At 39.8% G+C, this 17242-nt stretch overlaps 1 protein-coding gene across 2 annotated transcripts in view; it reads left to right on the forward strand.

Annotated features, from left to right (window-relative positions):
* The window catches only part of TENM3 (teneurin transmembrane protein 3), a 1312080-nt gene that overhangs the window by 155701 nt on the left and 1139137 nt on the right, over positions 1-17242 (forward strand). For both annotated transcript variants that reach the window (XM_044297320.1, XM_044297329.1), the window contains exon 2: positions 12755-12819. The gene's annotated coding sequence lies outside the window, so the exon portion shown is untranslated. The remainder of the gene's footprint in view (positions 1-12754; positions 12820-17242) is intronic.

The raw sequence follows: 17242 nt of genomic DNA on the forward strand, positions 1-17242 counted from the left end.
CGGCGTGGGACGACCGCTTACACGTCAGGGATGAAGAATAGATCCCTCATACCATACCGTGCTCTGATCTGTGTGGACCAGGAAATGAGTGAAAAAATGTATGCATAATACAAAGTACAATTAAATAAACACTACACAGAGAACAAGTTGCCATGGTCACCTTACACATTTGTTACTGAGAATTCTATGTTCATTCCGAACGGTTGCAGGGCTCTCAATTCAAAGATCCACTTAAGTTCCTTCTTACGCAGAATGCGATCCTTGTCCCCCCCTCGTCTCAGAGGGCCGACAGAATCAATAATTCTAAAGCGTAGTTGGTTGACCGAGTGTCCACGCTCCACGAAGTGTTTCGCCACCGGCTTGTCTATCAGAGCCCTGCGGATATTGCTCTTATGTGAGTTGATGCGCTCCCTGGCTTCCATTGTGGTTTCCCCTATGTAAATAAGGCCACACGGGCACGTGATCATATATATCACGTCCCGTGACCTGCATGTGTAGAAGTTTTTTATCTTGTAAGGCTTGTAAGGCTTGCCACTGTAGGGATGGGCAAAGGTATCTCCCTTGAGCATGTTACCACAATTGCAACAACCAAGGCAGGGAAAACATCCCAACTTCCTTGGTGCCAGAGGTATCTGGGTACGCCGTGATACACGTGCGCTTTGTAGGTATGTGGGATAGGGGACCTAACATATATGATTGAGACACTTTGTAAGAGCACCTGTGGGCGCACTTTGTATGACATCAGTATCTCTTGTCTCTGTCATTGGCCACTCCATTGATAGTGGGTGTGTTTTAGTATATTTAAGCAGGTACTTTTAAATTGCACAGTGTGTTTGATAAAGGCTGTGAAGCGGCGAAACATCACAACTTTTTTGCACGTTAAGTTCACTTGGCTGTGCCCATTAAAGGGTTTTTTACCGGACATGCTGCCTCCATTGCTTTTTTTCGGATTCATCATGAGGGAGCCCTAAAGAATCTTGGACTCCAGGTGGGCTGTTGCATTTCGGTTGACCGCAAGATCTGGTGAGTGCGATTCCAATACTTTATTTTTTACTACTGACTGGCCTAGGAAGAGACAGCAGAGTTCACCAGAGTGCCACAGCCTCTTCAAACAGCTACTCAATGTGGGTGCTGGGACTCCCATCGATTACATATTGATAACGTATCCTAAGGAAAGGTCATCAGTATAAAACACTTGGAAAATCCCTTTAACTATGTGTCCCCCATAAAGTCTGAATAGATACAGTTAGACTGTACTCTGTAGTTTTTAAAGAGGCTCTATCACCAGGATAAACCCTATTAAACCAGACATACTGCCTTGTAGGGCTCATCATGCTGGTTAAAACAATACCTTTCTTTTGTCTGCATGCTAAACAGCTAGAAATATATCTGTATGTTTTTTTCATATGCAAGTGAGCAAGTTGGAGCACTAGGAGGCAGGGCTGAATCCTTTGAGCACTGCTTTGTAACACAATATGTTCTGTGCACAGGCCCCCCTCCCCTTGATTGACAGGGCTAGACATGCTGAGGGTAGAGCTGTCTCCTAGCATCTACATGCCATATGCACTACTGCTCAGAAAGATAATCTACATATTACTGACATTTAAAAAAAATATGTTTTTTTTTTTCTCATTCAACCTATAATAAAAGGCCAAACTATAATAAATAATATATAATCATATAATAACAATAACATGTCTTACTATATTGAGAATAGTACTTTTTTTGCGTAGAAACCAAAAACCTATTTGTGGCTTATTCATAGGCACAATATGATTATAAAGAAACCATTAATATTTATTAGCTTTTTAAGACTAAGCACACTGGAAGACATTTATGAAGACTGGCAATTTAGATGTCAATCTCCATCCCTCCAACGCTGGCTGTCATCCGCCTAATTTATATAGAGGGGCCAGCCTCTACATAACTTAGGCAGACTTTACACTTGTCTAAATCTATGCCAGCTTCCTAGCTGTCTTACATTTAGACTATTTTCTACACTTAAAACAGGCATAGAAAATGGTAAAGGAGACGGCCTGCCAGCCCACCCTTTTCCCTGCCCACGCCACCCCTCCTTTTTTAGACCTGGCGTGAGTGGTGGAAAAGGGGAAAAAGTTGCAGATTGAGGCGCAAATAATCTGTAACAGATATATGCCAAAAAATGGTGTATATCTGTTTGTAAATTACCACCATTATTCTCAATATGATAAGTATATAGATATTTATTATTGGTTAAATGTACAAAAAAAAAAACCTTAAAGTCTCTCCCAAGATTCAAGAGCTTAACATGCAAAACCAAGCAATTATCACTGAGCTCTAGCCTTTCCACATAAAGAAGATGTCTCATATATTGTTTTATAATCATATATTGTGCCTATGAATAAAGCAGTAATATGTAGATTAGCTTTCTGAGCAGATCAGCGTGGTGAAGCTATAGTACATAGTGTATGTGATATGTAGATGCTAGGACACAGCTGCCCTCAGCATGTCTAGTCCTATCAATCAAGGAGGAGGGAGGAGTGTGTAGAGCAAAGGAGTTGCTACAAAGCAGTGCTCAAATGATTCAGCCCCATCTCCTGGTGCTCCAACTTCTCATTTGCATCTTAATAAAAATGCTGATATCTCTGAAGCTGTTTAGCATACAGAGAAAATAAAGGTATTGTATGAATCAGCATGATGAGCCCTACCAGGCAGTATGTCTGGTATAAAAGGGTTGATCCCAGTGACAGAGCGCTTTAAATACAACTCTTGATTTTATAAAAATCTACTTTTTATAAGTTGGGTACTTTTTCTTCTACATACTGGTCCAATAAATTTTCCTGGCTACTTTAAATAGTATATAAAATGTGAGACAACAGGAGGTAGTATTTTTGTAAATCTTTATGACTCTGTAAAATGTAAGTGTACATTAGGTAATGGCTAAAACCAAGATTTTGGAAAAATAGATATCTTTTACTTACTTTTCTCTGCTCCTGAGAAACGTTGCAAAGACAGCAGAGTTTGTGGTTCTGTAATGCATGATTTATAGTGACCATGTAATGGGATAGAAAAATAAAATAATATTTGTGATGTTGTTTAGGCCATTATACTGACTTTCCGATAGTCCAGATCTGTCTGTGTTCATGGAAAGCATTAGAAAGTAGCATTATTCAGTGATTACTTCAACAAACAAGCAAACTACAGAATGCTACATGGCTTTCAATGACAAAATATACCATAAATGGTCTTTGTAAGTGGAGTCTACCACAAAAATTTCTTTTTTTTCCCATAAATATAGAAATCTGACATTTTTCTCCTTATAAAACAATATATTGGTCATTGGTCAATATAGAATAAAATGTCACAGTGTAATTATGCTGCATCTCAATGCATAGCTAAACATATGAAATTACTGTACCTTAAAGGGATTTTCCAGTTTGCATCAACATCCTTTACAATAATCATTTATGACGGTAGCTATAATTTTGTAATGTATTTCTGTTGCTGTTGCTGTTCCTATCTTCTGTTTTCGGCTACATAACCATGTAATGTAGCTCCATTTCCTATGATGTTATGTCCATAAGCGTGTCAAAGCAGCAACAGAGGCAGTGATAGGGGAGTGTCTATGTAATTAGCTGGGTGGGAAGAGCTATAAACTAGCTGGGGGTTGTTAGAGACATTGATAAGGGAGTGTCTATGTAACTAGCTGGGTGGGAAGAGCTATAAACTAGCTGGGGGTTGTTAAGGGCAGTGATAGGGGAGGGTTTATTGTAGTAGCTGGGTGAGAGGAGCTATAAACTAGCTGGGTGTTAGGGGCAATTATAGGGGAGTGTATATATAATTAGCTGGGTGGTAGGAGCTATAAACTAGCTTGGTGTTGTTAGGGGCAGTCGTAGGGGAGCGTCTATGTAATTTGCTGGGTGGGAGGAGCTATAAACTAGCTGGGTGTTGTTAGGGGCAGTGATAGGGGAGTGTCTATATAATTAGCTGGGTGGGAGGAGCTATAAACTAGCTGGGAGTTGTTAGGGGCAGTGATAGGGGAGTGTCTATGGAACTAACTGGGTGGGAGGAGCTATAAACTATCTACGGGTTGTTAGGGGCAGTAATAGGGGAGTGTCTATGTAACTAGCTGGGTGGGATGAGCTATAAACTAGGTGGGGGTTGTTAGGGGCATTGATAGGGGGTGTCTATATAGCTAGCTGGGTGGGAGGAGCCGTAACCTAGCTGGGTGTTGTTAGAGGCAGTGATAGAGGAGTATCTATGTAAATAGCTGGGTGGGAGGAGCTATAAATTAGCTGGGGTTTGTTAGGGGCAGTGCAGGAGTTCTAATAGAGAAAGGACAAGTGCTTCATGAGTTTAGTTGAATACAGTGACTAAAAAAGCTACATACAGGATGGAAACAAACCAAAGAGATATGTTTATATGTTCAATTGCATGGGGAAGATAACGAAATCTACATAAGTATATCACCTAAAAAAACATAATTAATCCAGGAATTATAGCTGATTGATATAGATATTAGGTCATTGATATGGATCCTACAGTGCTTTAGTCATGCATGCTAGAGAACATTCCAAATGGTTTGCCTCTCCAAGGTGAAAGTCTTTTCTATTGAGAGATTCTCTTTAACCACTTCCTGACCGCCCATAGGATATAAACATCAAAATAGAAAAATAAAATAGACATATTTGGTATTGCCGCATCTGTGACCACTGGCTGTATAAAAATATCACATGACCTAACTCCTCACATGAACACCAGAATAAAAATAAAATAAAAACAGTGCCAAAGCACTGCCAAAGTTTGTCACCTAACATCACATAAAGTGCAACACCAAGCGATCAAAAAGGTGTATGCCCCCCAAAATAGTATCACTCAAACCGTAACCTCATCCCGCCCAAAAAAATTTGATCCTAACTAAGACAATTGGTCAAAAAAATAAAAAAGCTATGGCTCTCAGACTATGGAGACACTAAAACATAATTTTTTGTTTCAAAAATGCTATTATTGTGTAAAACTTACATAAATAAGAAAAAGTCGACATATTCGGTATTGCCACATCCGTAACAATCTGCTCTATAAAAAATGTCACATGACTTAACTCCTCAGGTGAACGCTATAAAAATAAATAAATAAATAAAAACTGCTAAAACAAACAATTTTTGGGTCACCTTGCCCCATAAAGTGTAATAATGAATGATCAAAAAATCATATGTACCCAAAAATGGTACCGATAAAAACGTCAACTCTTCCTGCAAAAAATGAGCCCCAGCACAAATCAATTGGCAGAAAAATAAAAAAATATGGTGTTCAGAAAATGGAGACACAAAAACATAATAAAAAAATATGCTTTATTATGTAAAACTGAAACAAACAAAGAAATTAGACATATTTGATATCATTGCGTTCCATAAAGATCTCCTCTATAAAAATAGCGCATGATCTACCTTGTCAGATGAATGTTGTAAAAAATAAAAACAGTGCCAAAACAGACATTTTTTTGGTTACCTTGCCTCACATAAAACATAATATAGAGCAATTAAAATACATATGTACCCCAAAATAGTACCAATAAAACTGGCATCTTACTCCCTAGTTTCCAAAATGCAGTCAATTTTTGTGAGTTTCCACTGTAAGGGTGCAGCAGTGGGGCTTCAAATGGGACATGGCATCTAAAAATCTGTTCAGCAAAATCTGCCTTCGAAAATCCATATGGCGTTCCTTTCCTTCTACTCCCTGCCGTGTGCCCTTACCTCAGTTTACGACCATATGTGGGGTGTTTATGTAAACCGCAGAATTAGGGTAATAAATAATAAGCTTTGTTTGACTGTTAACTCTTGATGTGTTAAAGATTTTTTTTATTAAAATAGAATTTAGAAATTGTATCTCCATTTCCTCTAATTCTTTTAGAACACCTTAAGGGTTAACAAAGTTTGTACAATCAGTTTTGAGTAACTTGAGGGGTGTATTTTCTACAATGGGGTAATTTATGGGGTTTCCACTATGTAAGCCCCACAAAGTGACTTCAGACCTGAACTGGTCCTTAAAAAGTGGGTTTTGGTAATTTTCTTACAAATTTTAAGAATTGCTTCTAAAATTCTAAGCCTTCTAAGGTCTTAAAAAAATAAAATGACATTTACAAAATGATGCCTACTTAAAGTAGACATATGGGGAATGTTAAGTAATACATATTTTATGAGGTATCACTTTCTGTTTTAAAAGCAGAGAGATTCAGATTTAGAAAACAGTGAATTTTCGAACATTTTCGTAAACTTTTTGATTTTCTTTATGAATAAAGGTAAAACATATTAACATGAAGTACAATGTTTCATGTGAAAACAATCTCTGAATGGCTTGAATAATTAAAAGCGTTCCAAAGCTATTACTACATAAAGTGACACATGTCAGATTTGCAAAATTAGGCCTGGTCAGGAAGGGGGCAAATGGCCCAGTCTGTAAGTGGTTAAAAGATTGTTATAGAAAAAATAGAAAACATGAAGTTACCTATGAGCTAGTGCAATAAAAATGTAAGTACATTTTATTGTGTCTAATGTAGTCATTCTAATATGAAAACTGTTCCAATTTTTAAGAATTGGATTTTAAAGCTGTAGCAAAATGTACAAACATCTGTTCATTTTTCTGTATAGGATTAGTGAAAAAGAAGTAAATCTGTTCATAGTATTATTTTTTTATTATTATTATTATTATTATTATTAACAGGATGTAACATGTATATACATTTTTACCAATTTACTATTATAAGCAATTATTGTTGCTATGGCAGTAAAACAAATTATAAACTAAAATGCTAATGAAATTATAATAGAGGAAATTCAAGGTTTTATGTTTTTGCATTTACTAAATATAATTATTGTCTGTCTAATAGAAATAGTTTGGATCTATGATTCATTTTAGTCAGGTGATAAAAGTATTCTTCCTCACCAGTAGGGCTGACTTTATTTCCTATTTCTATGGTAGCATCCCTTTTCAACCCACGGGGCTTCCTGTCTGTCTGATTTTCTTTCAAGAAGTACAAAGAACAAAACACTTACTCTAACCCCAGGTTCCAGAAGCTAATATTGCAATATATTACGTGGTGTTGTAGGTAAGCAGAAGTTGGCTTGGCCAGGAGCCAGACTGCAAGATAAATAGAAGAGTGACCATACTCAGATGGTCACCTGTTCAGTTTAAATATTTTATTATAGCAGGGACACAATCTTAAAAGCAACATATAATGTTATAAAACCTTCCTGTAATATATCAGTACATGAATAATGTGTTATTTATTATGAAGGCAACCATATGAACATGAGCATTGTGACTGTAAAGAAAAGCTCCTTTTAGAGCAAGTTCTGTTTAGTTTATGCCCTTTTATACCTGGTAATTATAATTTCCAAATAGCAATAACTGTCTAGGGTAAAGGCATCACTGTGGCATTAGTAGAAATAAATGCCATTTTTTATATCATTCAAACATACAGTACATTTATCTGCCTGGCATATTGTTAGTAGGCAGTCATAATTCTGTAGAAACAAGACTCCTCTTGCCCAATTCTTCGGATGAATGTTTTCAGCAGATCATTTTTATTCTAATTTTATTTTTCTAAATTTTTCAAACCATGGATGGAATGTGGTTAAAAATGGGATTTAGATTTTTCACCTCATGAGACTGTGTTGATCATCCAATGACAAAAATTGGTTGGTATTATCTACAAGGAGGAAATATCTGCAGCTAAGAAATTGTAGAGCATTAAGAAAGTGTCCAAATGAACAATTATACCATCATGGACTTTGCAGTGAAACTATAGCAAAACCAGCAATAAATCTGTGACAAATTTTAAATGTTCTGCATGTGAATTTTGTCATGAATTTTGCTGTGAATTTGCCACATTGAAAAGGGTAAAATCTCTGGAGAACTTTAGCATAAATAATAGACATTTTGTGGATTTAAAATCACTGAAACCTGCAAGGTTCCAAAGAATAAATACCAAATGTCAAAAATCAAACCAATTCGACATTTCAATATAGAAATCCAAGTGTATTAATTCCCACCAGACATATGAGAAACCCAATTCCTACGTGCAGCAAACCCCTGGACAATAATAAAATGTGATTCAGTAGATATCATTGGTAGCATTCAAGTATGCCTTGTCTGTTGCAGGCAACATCATAAATATCCAAGGTTTTGCTAACTCATTTTCCCTAGACTATACCCTGGGCACTCCTCTTAGGTGCAGCCTACCAGAGTTACTGCCCTGAAAGAGCAACCCAAAACTGGAACTCCGATTATCCCCAATACTTGTTTTATTGGCATGGGGCAGTCATCCTACCTGGGCTGCTGCTCTCCTCTGTTAACAGCATTCAGAGATATGCATTTCACCAGAGACATAGACCATAGAAAGCTGTAATCTGGAGATGGCTTATTTAACTTTTATGGGAAAGTGTTCTAGGCATGATTTGTGACCTGCATAGATGCCATTTTGCAGGGATGGGGAGAAGGAAAGCTGCTGTCTTCATCTACTTTAAATAGTGGATCCAGTTTATAGGTGCTACCTTTCATTGTAATCCCATGGAAATGTAGTAACTATTACAAAGTGATCTCTACAGAACAGGAAGTGTCAGCCTATTGTGAGGCTCAGTGCACAGAGTTAAGGGTGCAAGATTTTAGGATTTTTTTTCCCCCTAGATAATGGCATCGAAAATTATATTACCACCCACAGTTCTCAAAAATAGGTTTTTGCATAAACATTTAAACAATAGGTAATTTTCTGATAACACCTTCCCTATAACTATGAACTATCTTGACGCTAATTTTAAATGCAATTCTCCTGCAATAACATCAGAAGATCATAGATACTCAAGGTTGAAACATTGGTCCACATTTGCTAATGTGAATGCACCAAGATTTTGGTGTAAAATGCAATAAAAACTTACACAATTTGATGCATCTAGGTTTAGAGAAAGTTTCTGCTCATTAGTCCAGAACAGGGGCATGGCTTGTCAGGAAAAAGAGCTTTGGCTTTGTGTCATGGAGGCATGAGCTAAAATGCACATTTTTCCAGTTAAATTGCACCACAATTCTAGCATAACATTATGTGACAGAACTAACTAAACAATAATAGGTATAGAATTAGACAAAAGTGCCTAGCCATACATTAGAGTCATAATCCAGGATGAGGCACTGTGATAAATATGTTTAGACAGCCTGTCTATATTTACGCCATCTATATCACTAGAAAATATACCTCACCTCTATATCTTGCCCATACAGAAAAAGTATGCACATTGTTGCATATCGATAGAACTTCCTCTCCTTGCATGTAGTGGTGTATCCAGGTGCACTTGATGCTTGTGATTAGAGCGTGCCCCAGCTGGCAGCAATGCTCTTATCTAGAACTGAAGAGGGCATAGTTTTAAATTAGAGGGGCAAAGGTTTAAAAGTAATATCAGGAAGTATTACTTTACTGAGAGAGTAGTGGATGCATGGAATAGCCTTCCTGCAGAAGTGGTAGCTGCAAATACAGTGAAGGAGTTTAAGCATGCATGGGATAGGCATAAGGCCATCCTTCATATAGGATAGGGCCAAGGACTATCCATAGTATTCAGTATATTGGGCAGACTAGATGGGCCAAATGGTTCATATCTGCCGACGCATTCTATGTTTCTATGTTTGTATGAAGCTCACGCTTCGTAGGAGCACTTAGTGACATCACTTTTTGAGTGACGGAAACCTAGAAGAGCCAAACTTCCTCTTTGACTCTTCAAAGTTTCCGTAGCTCAAAAAGTGATGTCACTAGGTGCTCCTATGGCGCAGAAGCTTCAGTTCAAGGTAGGAACATTGCTGCTGGCTGGGGCATGCTCCGATCACAAGCATCAAGTGCACTACCCTGTATACATATGCAAGAAAAGGAGGATACCATAGATCACAAACATAGCAGAAGGAAGAAGACAGGTTATTAACTTCACTCCTACATATAGGCTGTGCTGGCACGTGTGGACATCTCCGCAAAAAGGTGTTACTAGGAAGTGGAGCGCTTGCATACACGCATTGTGCCCACAATCTTTGTTTAATATATTAGTGTCTTTAAGGACAGCAGGGGCGGTACTGCTGTGGCACCGCAGCAGAATAGGAATTAGTGTGTAATCAGTGTACTAGCACCCGTGGTAATCCTCAGTACCTTAGAAATGTATAGATCTAAATCTGGTCTGCTATGTTAATTTCTTGCCCTTAGACATGGGAAGATCACTTGCATAGTAGGTAATTAGGCAACATAGTTTTTAATTAGAGGGGCAAAGGTTTAAAAGTAATATCAGGAAGTATTACTTTACTGAGAGAGTAGTGGATGCATGGAATAGCCTTCCTGCAGAAGTGGTAGCTGCAAATACAGTGGAGGAGTTTAAGCATGGATGGGATAGGCATAAGGCGATCCTTCATATAAGATAGGGACAAGGGCTATTCATAGTATTCAGTATATTGGGCAGACTAGATGGGCCAAATGGTTCTTATCTGCCGACACATTCTATCTTTCCATGTTTCTATGTAATTGTCTTCTGTTTCTAGTTTGCATGTGATACCTTACAGCCCCTTAGAAAACATGTTATAGAAAATGCATGTATGCAGGCTGGTTATGCTCTGAAAGCAAGAAGGCTAAAAAAACTTGAAGTATAGACGGTACTGGGACTTCTGTAAAACATCTTCTTCATCCACAATAAATTTTAACTGCAGCTGCATAGCATACAATAGCTAGTTGTGAATGTACTTGCAGGGAAAGGTTAAGTCAACCTGTCCTCTGCTAACTGTACACCCATGAGCCGTTTTGTAATCTTTATTCTTTTAAATGCCATTTATTAACTCAAAGTTTCTTTTCTTCCTCCTATTTGTGCAATGACACAGTGTTAACTTCTTGCTCAAATCGTCAGAGTAGATTTAAGTTTGATGTCAATCTTTTGAAGTCGAAATAAAGATGTCACAGTCTGTGTCACAAGGAAAGTGAGTAGGCTCCTACTAAGCTAAAGGAAAGAGGCACGCTTTATTTTCTTTATTTCACACATTTTATTTGTAACAGGCCCATACTGTAGTAATAATAATAATAATAATAATAATAATATACCTGAGAATTATATTTAATCTTTAATATTTTAGCAATATAAGACATCACAGTAATTATTTGTATCATACTTAAAGGAATGCTCAATTTTTTAACAACAGTTCTGATGTGTGATTGTGAAATGTTTTGCTTGACATCTCTTGTATTAATTGTTAAACATTATTATCTTCCATGACAGCAGTACAATTCTGAATTCTGATAGAGAGCAGTGCATTGTGGGAGCTGTAGTGCAGTTGCATATTCTGAGTCTTAGTTTTTTTGGCAGAAATTAATGCAAAAAATGCAAGTAAATCTGTTAGTAGAATAGTGAGACACTTGTACAATCAGGTCTGCTGTTCTGTGTGAGCAGAATTTTTGCAAATTCTTTGTATTACTTTTTGAAATAGGAAGAGTGAGATGATAAGGAGAAGACTGGGGGTTGCTCAGATAGATGCTGACAGTAAGTGTACTGTACCATGCTCATGTCTACTTAATATCAGTACTGATGGTTGCAACCCCATTCCTCTCCCTATCTTCCCAGTGCTAACCAGAGAGATAAACTCTCCGTAGGAAAGCATGTAAAATCATTTTTAGTAACGTATGTTACATACACTTATAGGGAGACAGGATAAGGGAAGGAAACAGAGACTTGGACAGAGAAGTCAGAGGCCAGCTGAGAATCCTGTCTTTGTGTCATACAGTTATTCAGCATCTTCAGTGTTCAGTAAAATGATGAACACAGATTTGTGTTAGCAACCTAAGTAAGTTAGAGCTTACTAAAAGCGAGATTTTACTTCAATTTTCTAATAAAACTTAACATATTTTCCTAATAAAGTGTATTGCAAAAACACTTATACTTGCTGTCCCAACACATAAAAAAAAAAAAATATATAGCAGTTACACGTCAAGAGGTTTTATATAATTTTAAAATATTTGGACATGGACTCAAAATGTAAAACTATCAGAATGTGCAATATACTTATTTTACTGATTCCACCACTCATGTCTGTCCTTCAAAACTTCTGTTGTTGCTTTTTGATCACTAATATTTTTTTCCAAAGCCACATTACTACTGTGGCATAGGATAAGTCAACTAGATATCAACTAGAGATGCCATGTCATATCACACAGGGATATGCAAGACTTGGTTATTGGAGCATAAGTAAGGTATTTTCAGACAACATGCAGATTTTTTTTAAAAACCTCTGTTTCAGGAGGAATTAAAAAAAAACTCCACCCAGCATAGATATTTAAAGGTGCATAGGCAGCAGTTGCATACACACGCACCATTATGTGAAGGGGCCAAAAGGCCACATAAGAAGACATCAGTTTAAGTTTTTAGGTTGCCAGTAACAACATTTGCATGGGTCTCAAGTACCTCAAGTTAACCCACTGTTTCCTACTATAAGAAGTGTAAGAGATGCCTTGCCCCATCCTGGAACATGATAGGATTAGAATAATAAGAAATTATAATTAGCCTACTTTTTTAGTCTATAATTAGCCTACTATTTTGATCTTTATAATTTAATTATTTTAACATTTATAATTTAACACTTGTAATAGCACCTTACCTTCCACAATAAATCAGAGCTTACTATTACAATGCATTTTGCTATGCCTTAAGTGTGTCAATACCTGAATATCAATTTGGATTTATGCTAAAATGTCCTTTGTCTTCTCTTTTCTTAGAATCAAAGTGATGATTTAATTTCCATTACTGTGTAAACCGTCACTGGAAACAACCTGCATCAAAGGTAAGGAATATGCCATGACAAGCTTCTTCCTTGTGTAGCAAGCCAAACAAATGGAATAAATGGGGAAATGCATGCTGTCTCGCTATATTACTTTCCCACCCTCTTTCTTTACAAAAAAAATGCAATTAAAATGTGCCTTAGGTAAATATTATCGGATTAAATATAACATATAATCTGGGATTGGGATATTATTATTCATCTTACTCTATAATGAACCAACATATCAAAGTACCATCCACCCATTATGTATCAAAAATAGTGAACATCTATATTTCACTCTATTCAGTAAGACAACATATTTAAAGTCAATCACCATAAAAAAAAAATGAAATCCATGTCCTGCAATTTTTTTTTTTACAAAGGATATAACTCTGATTGATCCTGTCCTTACTGCAAACAAGCAGTGTTAACCAAGCACATTGACTTGTGTGGGGGGTAGGATCAGGCTGGCCCACCAGAGTACCATCCAATTGCCCCAGGCTATGACACAGTTATGGACCACAAATACAGGTAGAACTACCACTATAACAGCCATATAAAGGGGGCGTGACCGGTCAGTATTTTTTTCTTCAACAACTTAGACCAGGCATGCTCAACCTGCAGCCCTCCAGCTGTTTCAAAACTACAACTACAACATCATTCCCGGACAGCCTATTGCTATCAGCCTACAGAAGGGTATGGTGGGAGTTGTAGTTTTACAACAGCTGGATGGCCACAGGTTGAGCATCCCTGGCTTAGGCTGTTGCTGTCTGAGCAAGGTGGCTGCTTCAACCAGGAATAGAGATATGAGCCAGTTCCTGTTTTAAAGCTGACAATCACAGGTCTTGATTGTGGTAAACATATGGGTTGTGGCATCAATAATTGACCTAATTAAACATAGAAGGTGTGACTAAATACGAAAGCTCTCAACTTTTCACTCCTTTTCTGGAAAAAAAGACACCCCCAATATATGAAACAGATCTTGTTTTAAAGAGGAACTTTCACCACTCTGAAATTCCTGTTTTAATAGCTTTATGCATTTTTCCATGTAATAACAATTCTGAAACATATTTTCTTATGGCTCTGTGTTGTGCCATTCCTTTATTATTTATACTAGAAGTTGTGAATGAATTGCTAGCAGTCTGCAGTAAGGGTAGAGAGGGGAGGTAACCAGTTAGGGGGGTGTATCTGCACAGACTGACTCTATTCCATCAGTGCTGCCATTTTCTGACTGTGCAGGTACACCCCCCCCCCCCAACTGGTTACCTCCCCTCTGTACCCTTACTGCAGACTGCTAGCAATTCATTCATAACTTCTAGTAGAAATAATAAAGGAATGGCACAGCACAGAGCCATAGGAATAGATGTTCCAGAATTGTTAGTACTTGGGATTTGCATGTATCTATTTAAATAGGCTGGTCAGGAGTGGTGAAAGGTCCTCTTTAAGGATGACAATTAGAGTTGAGCGAACACCTGGATGTTCGGGTTCGAGAAGTTCGGCCGAACATCCCGGAAATGTTCGGGTTCGGGATCCGAACCCGATCCGAACTTCGTCCCGAACCCGAACCCCATTGAAGTCAATGGGGACCCGAACTTTTCGGCACTAAAAAGGCTGTAAAACAGCCCAGGAAAGAGCTAGAGGGCTGCAAAAGGCAGCAACATGTAGGTAAATCCCCTGCAAACAAATGTGGATAGGGAAATGAATTAAAATAAAAATTAAATAAATAAAAATTAACCAAAAGGTTCCATAGCAGAGAATCTGGCTTCCCGTCACCCACCACTGGAACAGTCCATTCTCAGATATTTAGGCCCCGGCACCCAGGCAGAGGAGAGAGGTCCCGTAACAGAGAATCTGTCTTCATGTCAGCAGAGAATTAGTCTGCATGTCATAGCAGAGAATGAGGCTTCACGTCAGCCACCACTGCAACAGTCCATTGGCATATATTTAGGCCCAGCACACACACAGGCAGAGGAGAGAGGTCCCGTAACAGACAATCTGGCTTCATGTCAGCAGAGAATCAGTCTGCATGTCATAGCAGAGAATCAGGCTTCACGTCAGCCACCACTGCAACAGTCCATTGGCATATATTTAGGCCCAGCACACACACAGGCAGAGGAGAGAGGTCCCGTAACAGAGAATCTGGCTTCATGTCAGCAGAGAATCAGTCTGCATGTCATAGCAGAGAATGAGGCTTCACGTCACCCACCACTGCAACAGTCCATTGGCATATATTTAGGCCTAGCACACAGGCAGAGCAGAGAGGTCCCGTAACAGACAATCTGGCTTCATGTCAGCAGAGAATCAGTCTGCATGTCATAGCAGAGAATGAGGCTTCACGTCAGCCACCACTGCAACAGTCCATTGGCATATATTTAGGCCTAGCACACAGGCAGAGCAGAGAGGTCCCGTAACAGACAATCTGGCTTCATGTCAGCAGAGAATCAGTCTGCATGTCATAGCAGAGAATCAGGCTTCACGTCAGCCACCACTGCAACAGTCCATTGTCATAAATTTAGGCCCAGCACCCAGGCAGAGGAGAGAGGTCCCGTAACAGACAATCTGGCTTCATGTCAGCAGAGAATTAGTCTGCATGTCATAGCAGAGAATCAGGCTTCATGTCACCCACCACTGCAACAGTCCATTGGCATATATTTAGGCCCAGCACCCAGGCAGAGGAGGGAGGTCCCGTAACAGAGAATCTGTCTTCATGTCAGCAGAGAATCAGTCTGCATGTCATAGCAGAGAATGAGGCTTCACGTCACCCACCACTGCAACAGTCCATTGGCATATATTTAGGCCTAGCACACAGGCAGAGCAGAGAGGTCCCGTAACAGACAATCTGGCTTCATGTCAGCAGAGAATCAGTCTGCATGTCATAGCAGAGAATCAGGCTTCACGTCAGCCACCACTGCAACAGTCCATTGGCATATATTTAGGCCTAGCACACAGGCAGAGCAGAGAGGTCCCGTAACAGACAATCTGGCTTCATGTCAGCAGAGAATCAGTCTGCATGTCATAGCAGAGAATCAGGCTTCACGTCAGCCACCACTGCAACAGTCCATTGTCATAAATTTAGGCCCAGCACCCAGGCAGAGGAGAGAGGTCCCGTAACAGACAATCTGGCTTCATGTCAGCAGAGAATTAGTCTGCATGTCATAGCAGAGAATCAGGCTTCATGTCAGCCACCACTGCAACAGTCCATTGGCATATATTTAGGCCCAGCACCCAGGCAGAGGAGGGAGGTCCCGTAACAGAGAATCTGTCTTCATGTCAGCAGAGAATCAGTCTGCATGTCATAGCAGAGAATGAGGCTTCACGTCAGCCACCACTGCAACAGTCCATTGGCATATATTTAGGCCTAGCACACAGGCAGAGGAGAGGTTCATTCAACTTTGGGTAGCCTCGCAATATAATGGTAAAATGAAAATAAAAATAGGATTGAATGAGGAAGTGCCCTGGAGTCCAATAATATATGGTTATGGGGAGGTAGTTAATGTCTAATCTGGACAAGGGACGGACAGGTCCTGTGGGATCCATGCCTGGTTCATTTTTATGAACGTCAGCTTGTCCACATTGGCTGTAGACAGGCGGCTGCGTTTGTCTGTAATGACGCCCCCTGCCGTGCTGAATACACGTTCAGACAAAACGCTGGCTGCCGGGCAGGCCAGCACCTCCAAGGCATAAAAGGCTAGCTCTGGCCATGTGGACAATTTAGAGACCCAGAAGTTGAATGGGGCCGAACCATCAGTCAGTACGTGGAGGGGTGTGCACACGTACTGTTCCACCATGTTAGTGAAATGTTGCCTCCTGCTAACACGTTGCGTATCAGGTGGTGGTGCAGTTAGCTGTGGCGTGTTGACAAAAGTTTTCCACATCTCTGCCATGCTAACCCTGCCCTCAGAGGAGCTGGCCGTGACACAGCTGCCTTGGCGACCTCTTGCTCCTCCTCTGCCTTGGCCTTGGGCTTCCACTTGTTCCCCTGTGACATTTGGGAATGCTCTCAGTAGCGCGTCTACCAACGTGCGCTTGTACTCGCGCATCTTCCTATCACGCTCCAGTGCAGGAAGTAAGGTGGGCACATTGTCTTTGTAGCGTGGATCCAGCAGGGTGGCAACCCAGTAGTCCGCACAGGTTAAAATGTGGGCAACTCTGCTGTCGTTGCGCAGGCACTGCAGCATGTAGTCGCTCATGTGTGCCAGGCTGCCCAGGGGTAAGGACAAGCTGTCCTCTGTGGGAGGCGTATCGTCATCGTCCTGCCTTTCCCCCCAGCCACGCACCAGTGATGGACCCGAGCTGCGTTGGGTGCCACCCCGCTGTGACCATACTTCATCCTCATCCTCCTCCACCTCCTCCTCATCCTCGTCCTCCTCGTCCTCCAGTAGTGGGCCCTGGCTGGCCACATTTGTACCTGGCCTCTGCTGTTGCCAAAAACCTCCCTCTGAGT

The sequence above is a fragment of the Bufo gargarizans genome, chromosome 1 (genome assembly GCF_014858855.1).
Source record: "Bufo gargarizans isolate SCDJY-AF-19 chromosome 1, ASM1485885v1, whole genome shotgun sequence".
Lineage (NCBI taxonomy): Eukaryota > Metazoa > Chordata > Amphibia > Anura > Bufonidae > Bufo > Bufo gargarizans.